Genomic DNA, 7,500 nt, shown 5'->3' on the forward strand with positions numbered 1-7,500 from the left:
GGCATACAAGGGTTTATTTTTTACAGCCTCAGTGTCCTAATGGATAAGTCACTGGCCTCCTATGCCAATGTTTGTGGGTTCGAGTCCTGTCTAGGGTGGTTTTCAGCAGAGTGGCGCAGCGGAAGCGTGCTGGGCCCATAACCCAGAGGTCGATGGATCGAAACCATCCTCTGCTAAGTCTTCTTTACTTATGCAAATTCTCTGTCCCCACTTGAAGAAAAGCTGCCACAGGTCTATGCTAAAACCCTTTGTTGTTTTCATCTGTTCTCGTTTATGACAGAGGAGCACTTGATGTGTGCCTAAACACAAGTCCTTTCCAAAGCATCTGGGAACGGCGCATGTGTCGCCAGGAGCAGAGTGGCGCAGCGGAAGCGTGCTGGGCCCATAACCCAGAGGTCGATGGATCGAAACCATCCTCTGCTAAGACTTTCTCTTTTTTTTTACTTATATAATGCTCTGTTCCTTGCTGAAGAAAAGCTGCCTCTGCTCAAAGCTAAAAACCCTTTGTTGCTTTCACCTGATCTCATTAATGACTTTTCTGGCAGAGGCACTTCATGTGTTACTTCATGTGCACTTCATGTGTGCCTAAACGCAAGTCATTTTGAAAACACGTGTGAATGGGAGCTTTTCTATAAAAAGCAGAGTGGCGCAGCGGAAGCGTGCTGGGCCCATAACCCAGAGGTCGATGGATCGAAACCATCCTCTGCTAAGGCTTCTTCTCTTATTTACATGCTTTATCCCAAATTAAGAGCAACTTCCACATCCCGCTTGTGAAAACCTGGAGCCTCTTGGTCCTGGAACTATAACAATACTGCACAATGTTCTGGAAAGCTGGTGTAGTAGTCGCTTGTTGAGAAATCTTTGTGTGTAGGACCTGTTTAAATGCCTCATTAACTGAGCCACCTGAATGAGATGGAGAATTAGAAGAGCAAGCGAGTCATACCCCAGTGGCCTGTCGAAGCAGCCGCTCAGTGGATCACTTTGTGTGCTGGCCATGTGTAAATGCCAAGCCTTTTGTTGTCACTGAAGCAGAAGTAATGGGGCACACGAGAGATGGGCTTTAACAGCCCCAGTGGCCTAATGGATAAGGCACTGGCCTCCTAAGCCAGGGATTGTGGGTTCGAGTCCCATCTGGGGTGGGTTTACAGCAGAGTGGCGCAGCGGAAGCGTGCTGGGCCCAGAACCCAGAGGTCGATGGATCGAAACCATCCTCTGCTAAGACCACTTTACTTATTTACGTGTCTTGTTCCTATTTGAAGAAGAGCTAATGCACTTCTATTCTGAAGCCATAATCATTTTCACCAGATATCATCTGTGACTGAGGACCACTTTGTGTGTGCCTAAACGCAAGTCCTATTGAAAACACCTGTGAATTGGAGCTCTTCTATGGCGAGCAGAGTGGCCCGGTGGCCTGGTAAATGAATTGTTCATCTGGATTACTTTGTGTGCTGGCCTTGATTAAATACCAAGCCTATTGTTGTCACGGAATCAGCAGTAAATGGGGCATACAAGGGCTTAGTTTTGACAGCCCCTGTGTCCTAATGGATAAGTCACTGGCCTCCTATGCCAATGTTTGTGGGTTCGAGTCCTGTCTAGGGTGGTTTTCAGCAGAGTGGCGCAGCGGAAGCGTGCTGGCCCATAACCCAGAGGTCGATGGATCGAAACCATCCTCTGCTAAGTCTTCTTTACTTATGCAAATTCTCTGTCCCCACTTGAAGAAAAGCTGCCACAGGTCTATGCTAAAACCCTTTGCTGTTTTCATCTGTTCTCGTTTATGACAGAGGAGCACTTGATGTGTGCCTAAACACAAGTCCTTTCCAAAGCATCTGGGAATGGCGCATGTGTCGCCAGGAGCAGAGTGGCGCAGCGGAAGCGTGCTGGGCCCATAACCCAGAGGTCGATGGATCGAAACCATCCTCTGCTAAGACTTTCTTTTTTTTTTTTTACTTATATAATGCTCTGTTCCTTGCTGAAGAAAAGCTGCCTCTGCTCAAAGCTAAAAACCCTTTGTTGCTTTCACCTGATCTCATTAATGACTTTTCTGGCAGAGGCACTTCATGTGTTACTTCATGTGCACTTCATATGTGCCTAAACGCAAGTCATTTTGAAAACACCTGTGAATGGGAGCTTTTCTATAACAAGCAGAGTGGCGCAGCGGAAGCGTGCTGGGCCCATAACCCAGGGGTCGATGGATCGAAACCATCCTCTGCTAAGGCTTCTACTCTTATTTACATGCTTTATCCCAAATTAAGAGCAACTTCCACATCCCGCTTGTGAAAACCTGGAGCCTCTTGGTCCTGGAACTATAACAATACTGCACAATGTTCTGGAAAGCTGGTGTAGTAGTCGCTTGTTGAGAAATCTTTGTGTGTAGGACCTTTTTAAATGCCTCTTTAACTGAGCCACCTGAATGAGATGGAGAATTAGAAGAGCAAGCGAGTCATACCCCAGTGGCCTGTCGAAGCAGCCGCTCAGTGGATCACTTTGTGTGCTGGCCATGTGTTAATGCCAAGCCTTTTGTTGTCACTGAAGCAGAAGTAATGGGGCACACGAGAGATGGGCTTTAACAGCCCCAGTGGCCTAATGGATAAGGCACTGGCCTCCTAAGCCAGGGATTGTGGGTTCGAGTCCCATCTGGGGTGGGTTTACAGCAGAGTGGCGCAGCGGAAGCGTGCTGGGCCCATAACCCAGAGGTCGATGGATCGAAACCATCCTCTGCTAAGACCACTTTACTTATTTACGTGTCTTGTTCCTATTTGAAGAAGAGCTAATGCACTTCTATTCTGAAGCCATAATCATTTTCACCAGATATCATCTGTGACTGAGGACCACTTTGTGTGTGCCTAAACGCAAGTCCTATTGAAAACACCTGTGAATTGGAGCTCTTCTATGGCGAGCAGAGTGGCCCGGTGGCCTGGTAAATGAATTGTTCATCTGGATTACTTTGTGTGCTGGCCTTGATTAAATACCAAGCCTATTGTTGTCACGGAATCAGCAGTAAATGGGGCATACAAGGGCTTATTTTTTACAGCCTCAGTGGCCTAATGGATAAGTCACTGGCCTCCTATGCCAATGTTTGTGGGTTCGAGTACTGTCTAGGGTGGTTTTCAGCAGAGTGGCGCAGCGGAAGCGTGCTGGGCCCATAACCCAGAGGTCGATGGATCGAAACCATCCTCTGCTAAGTCTTCTTTACTTATGCAAATTCTCTGTCCCCACTTGAAGAAAAGCTGCCACAGGTCTATGCTAAAACCCTTTGTTGTTTTCATCTGTTCTCGTTTATGACAGAGGAGCACTTGATGTGTGCCTAAACACAAGTCCTTTCCAAAGCATCTGGGAACGGCGAATGTGTCGCCAGGAGCAGAGTGGCGCAGCGGAAGCGTGCTGGGCCCATAACCCAGAGGTCGATGGATCGAAACCATCCTCTGCTAAGACTTTCTTTTTTTTTTTTTTACTTATATAATGCTCTGTTCCTTGCTGAAGAAAAGCTGCCTCTGCTCAAAGCTAAAAACCCTTTGTTGCTTTCACCTGATCTCATTAATGACTTTTCTGGCAGAGGCACTTCATGTGTTACTTCATGTGTGCCTAAACGCAAGTCATTTTGAAAACACCTGTGAATGGGAGCTTTTCTATAACAAGCAGAGTGGCGCAGCGGAAGCGTGCTGGGCCCATAACCCAGAGGTCGATGGATTGAAACCATCCTCTGCTAAGGCTTCTTCTCTTATTTACATGCTTTATCCCAAATTAAGAGCAACTTCCACATCCCGCTTGTGAAAACCTGGAGCCTCTTGGTCCTGGAACTATAACAATACTGCACAATGTTCTGGAAAGCTGGTGTAGTAGTCGCTTGTTGAGAAATCTTTGTGTGTAGGACCTGTTTAAATGCCTCATTAACTGAGCCACCTGAATGAGATGGAGAATTAGAAGAGCAAGCGAGTCATACCCCAGTGGCCTGTCGAAGCAGCCGCTCAGTGGATCACTTTGTGTGCTGGCCATGTGTTAATGCCAAGCCTTTTGTTGTCACTGAAGCAGAAGTAATGGGGCACACGAGAGATGGGCTTTAACAGCCCCAGTGGCCTAATGGATAAGGCACTGGCCTCCTAAGCCAGGGATTGTGGGTTCGAGTCCCATCTGGGGTGGGTTTACAGCAGAGTGGTGCAGCGGAAGCGTGCTGGGCCCATAACCCAGAGGTCGATGGATCGAAACCATCCTCTGCTAAGACCACTTTACTTATTTACGTGTCTTGTTCCTATTTGAAGAAGAGCTAATGCACTTCTATTCTGAAGCCATAATCATTTTCACCAGATATCATCTGTGACTGAGGACCACTTTGTGTGTGCCTAAACGCAAGTCCTATTGAAAACACCTGTGAATTGGAGCTCTTCTATGGCGAGCAGAGTGGCCCGGTGGCCTGGTAAATGAATTGTTCATCTGGATTACTTTGTGTGCTGGCCTTGATTAAATACCAAGCCTATTGTTGTCACGGAATCAGCAGTAAATGGGGCATACAAGGGCTTATTTTTTACAGCCTCAGTGGCCTAATGGATAAGTCACTGGCCTCCTATGCCAATGTTTGTGGGTTCGAGTCCTGTCTAGGGTGGTTTTCAGCAGAGTGGCGCAGCGGAAGCGTGCTGGGCCCATAACCCAGAGGTCGATGGATCGAAACCATCCTCTGCTAAGTCTTCTTTACTTATGCAAATTCTCTGTCCCCACTTGAAGAAAAGCTGCCACAGGTCTATGCTAAAACCCTTTGTTGTTTTCATCTGTTCTCGTTTATGACAGAGGAGCACTTGATGTGTGCCTAAACACAAGTCCTTTCCAAAGCATCTGGGAACGGCGAATGTGTCGCCAGGAGCAGAGTGGCGCAGCGGAAGCGTGCTGGGCCCATAACCCAGAGGTCGATGGATCGAAACCATCCTCTGCTAAGACTTTCTTTTTTTTTTTTTTACTTATATAATGCTCTGTTCCTTGCTGAAGAAAAGCTGCCTCTGCTCAAAGCTAAAAACCCTTTGTTGCTTTCACCTGATCTCATTAATGACTTTTCTGGCAGAGGCACTTCATGTGTTACTTCATGTGTGCCTAAACGCAAGTCATTTTGAAAACACCTGTGAATGGGAGCTTTTCTATAACAAGCAGAGTGGCGCAGCGGAAGCGTGCTGGGCCCATAACCCAGAGGTCGATGGATTGAAACCATCCTCTGCTAAGGCTTCTTCTCTTATTTACATGCTTTATCCCAAATTAAGAGCAACTTCCACATCCCGCTTGTGAAAACCTGGAGCCTCTTGGTCCTGGAACTATAACAATACTGCACAATGTTCTGGAAAGCTGGTGTAGTAGTCGCTTGTTGAGAAATCTTTGTGTGTAGGACCTGTTTAAATGCCTCATTAACTGAGCCACCTGAATGAGATGGAGAATTAGAAGAGCAAGCGAGTCATACCCCAGTGGCCTGTCGAAGTAGCCGCTCAGTGGATATCTTTGTGTGCTGGCCATGTGTAAATGCCAAGCCTTTTGTTGCCACTGAAGCAGAAGTAATGGGGCACACGAGAGATGGGCTTTAACAGCCCCAGTGGCCTAATGGATAAGGCACTGGCCTCCTAAGCCAGGGATTGTGGGTTCGAGTCCCATCTGGGGTGGGTTTACAGCAGAGTGGCGCAGCGGAAGCGTGCTGGGCCCATAACCCAGAGGTCGATGGATCGAAACCATCCTCTGCTAAGACCACTTTACTTATTTACGTGTCTTGTTCCTATTTGAAGAAGAGCTAATGCACTTCTATTCTGAAGCCATAATCATTTTCACCAGATATCATCTGTGACTGAGGACCACTTTGTGTGTGCCTAAACGCAAGTCCTATTGAAAACACCTGTGAATTGGAGCTCTTCTATGGCGAGCAGAGTGGCCCGGTGGCCTGGTAAATGAATTGTTCATCTGGATTACTTTGTGTGCTGGCCTTGATTAAATACCAAGCCTATTGTTGTCACGGAATCAGCAGTAAATGGGGCATACAAGGGCTTATTTTTTACAGCCTCAGTGTCCTAATGGATAAGTCACTGGCCTCCTATGCCAATGTTTGTGGGTTCGAGTCCTGTCTAGGGTGGTTTTCAGCAGAGTGGCGCAGCGGAAGCGTGCTGGGCCCATAACCCAGAGGTCGATGGATCGAAACATCCTCTGCTAAGTCTTCTTTACTTATGCAAATTCTCTGTCCCCACTTGAAGAAAAGCTGCCACAGGTCTATGCTAAAACCCTTTGCTGTTTTCATCTGTTCTCGATTATGACAGAGGAGCACTTGATGTGTGCCTAAACACAAGTCCTTTCCAAAGCATCTGGGAATGGCGCATGTGTCGCCAGGAGCAGAGTGGCGCAGCGGAAGCGTGCTGGGCCCATAACCCAGAGGTCGATGGATCGAAACCATCCTCTGCTAAGACTTTTTTTTTTTTTTTACTTATATAATGCTCTGTTCCTTGCTGAAGAAAAGCTGCCTCTGCTCAAAGCTAAAAACCCTTTGTTGCTTTCACCTGATCTCATTAATGACTTTTCTGGCAGAGGCACTTCATGTGTTACTTCATGTGCATTTCATGTGTGCCTAAACGCAAGTCATTTTGAAAACACCTGTGAATGGGAGCTTTTCTATAACAAGCAGAGTGGCGCAGCGGAAGCGTGCTGGGCCCATAACCCAGAGGTCGATGGATCGAAACCATCCTCTGCTAAGGCTTCTTCTCTTATTTACATGCTTTATCCCAAATTAAGAGCAACTTCCACATCCCGCTTGTGAAAACCTGGAGCCTCTTGGTCCTGGAACTATAACAATACTGCACAATGTTCTGGAAAGCTGGTGTAGTAGTCGCTTGTTGAGAAATCTTTGTGTGTAGGACCTGTTTAAATGCCTCATTAACTGAGCCACCTGAATGAGATGGAGAATTAGAAGAGCAAGCGAGTCATACCCCAGTGGCCTGTCGAAGCAGCCGCTCAGTGGATCACTTTGTGTGCTGGCCATGTGTTAATGCCAAGCCTTTTGTTGTCACTGAAGCAGAAGTAATGGGGCACACGAGAGATGGGCTTTAACAGCCCCAGTGGCCTAATGGATAAGGCACTGGCCTCCTAAGCCAGGGATTGTGGGTTCGAGTCCCATCTGGGGTGGGTTTACAGCAGAGTGGCGCAGCGGAAGCGTGCTGGGCCCATAACCGAGAGGTCGATGGATCGAAACCATCCTCTGCTAAGACTTTCTTTTTTTTTTTTTACTTATATAATGCTCTGTTCCTTGCTGAAGAAAAGCTGCCTCTGCTCAAAGCTAAAAACCCTTTGTTGCTTTCACCTGATCTCATTAATGACTTTTCTGGCAGAGGCACTTCATGTGTTACTTCATGTGCACTTCATATGTGCCTAAACGCAAGTCATTTTGAAAACACCTGTGAATGGGAGCTTTTCTATAACAAGCAGAGTGGCGCAGCGGAAGCGTGCTGGGCCCATAACCCAGAGGTCGATGGATCGAAACCATCCTCTGCTAAG

The 7,500-nt window shown here is 47.2% G+C and overlaps 5 non-coding genes across 5 annotated transcripts; all 5 read left to right on the forward strand.

Moving 5' to 3' along the window:
• Window positions 1-1,066: 1,066 nt before the first annotated feature.
• On the forward strand, window positions 1,067-1,139 carry trnar-ccu (transfer RNA arginine (anticodon CCU)). Its single transcript has one exon. It is a non-coding gene; the product is annotated as a tRNA-Arg (tRNA).
• Window positions 1,140-2,569: 1,430 nt separating this feature from the next.
• On the forward strand, window positions 2,570-2,642 carry trnar-ccu (transfer RNA arginine (anticodon CCU)). The gene has a single exon. It is a non-coding gene; the product is annotated as a tRNA-Arg (tRNA).
• A 1,421-nt stretch (window positions 2,643-4,063) lies between these two features.
• On the forward strand, window positions 4,064-4,136 carry trnar-ccu (transfer RNA arginine (anticodon CCU)). The gene has a single exon. It is a non-coding gene; the product is annotated as a tRNA-Arg (tRNA).
• A 1,421-nt stretch (window positions 4,137-5,557) lies between these two features.
• Window positions 5,558-5,630, forward strand: trnar-ccu (transfer RNA arginine (anticodon CCU)). The gene has a single exon. It is a non-coding gene; the product is annotated as a tRNA-Arg (tRNA).
• A 1,428-nt stretch (window positions 5,631-7,058) lies between these two features.
• trnar-ccu (transfer RNA arginine (anticodon CCU)) lies at window positions 7,059-7,131 on the forward strand. The gene has a single exon. It is a non-coding gene; the product is annotated as a tRNA-Arg (tRNA).
• The last annotated feature ends 369 nt before the right edge of the window (window positions 7,132-7,500 follow it).

Source organism: Pseudorasbora parva, chromosome 5 (genome assembly GCF_024679245.1).
Source record: "Pseudorasbora parva isolate DD20220531a chromosome 5, ASM2467924v1, whole genome shotgun sequence".
Classification (NCBI taxonomy): Eukaryota; Metazoa; Chordata; class Actinopteri; order Cypriniformes; family Gobionidae; genus Pseudorasbora; species Pseudorasbora parva.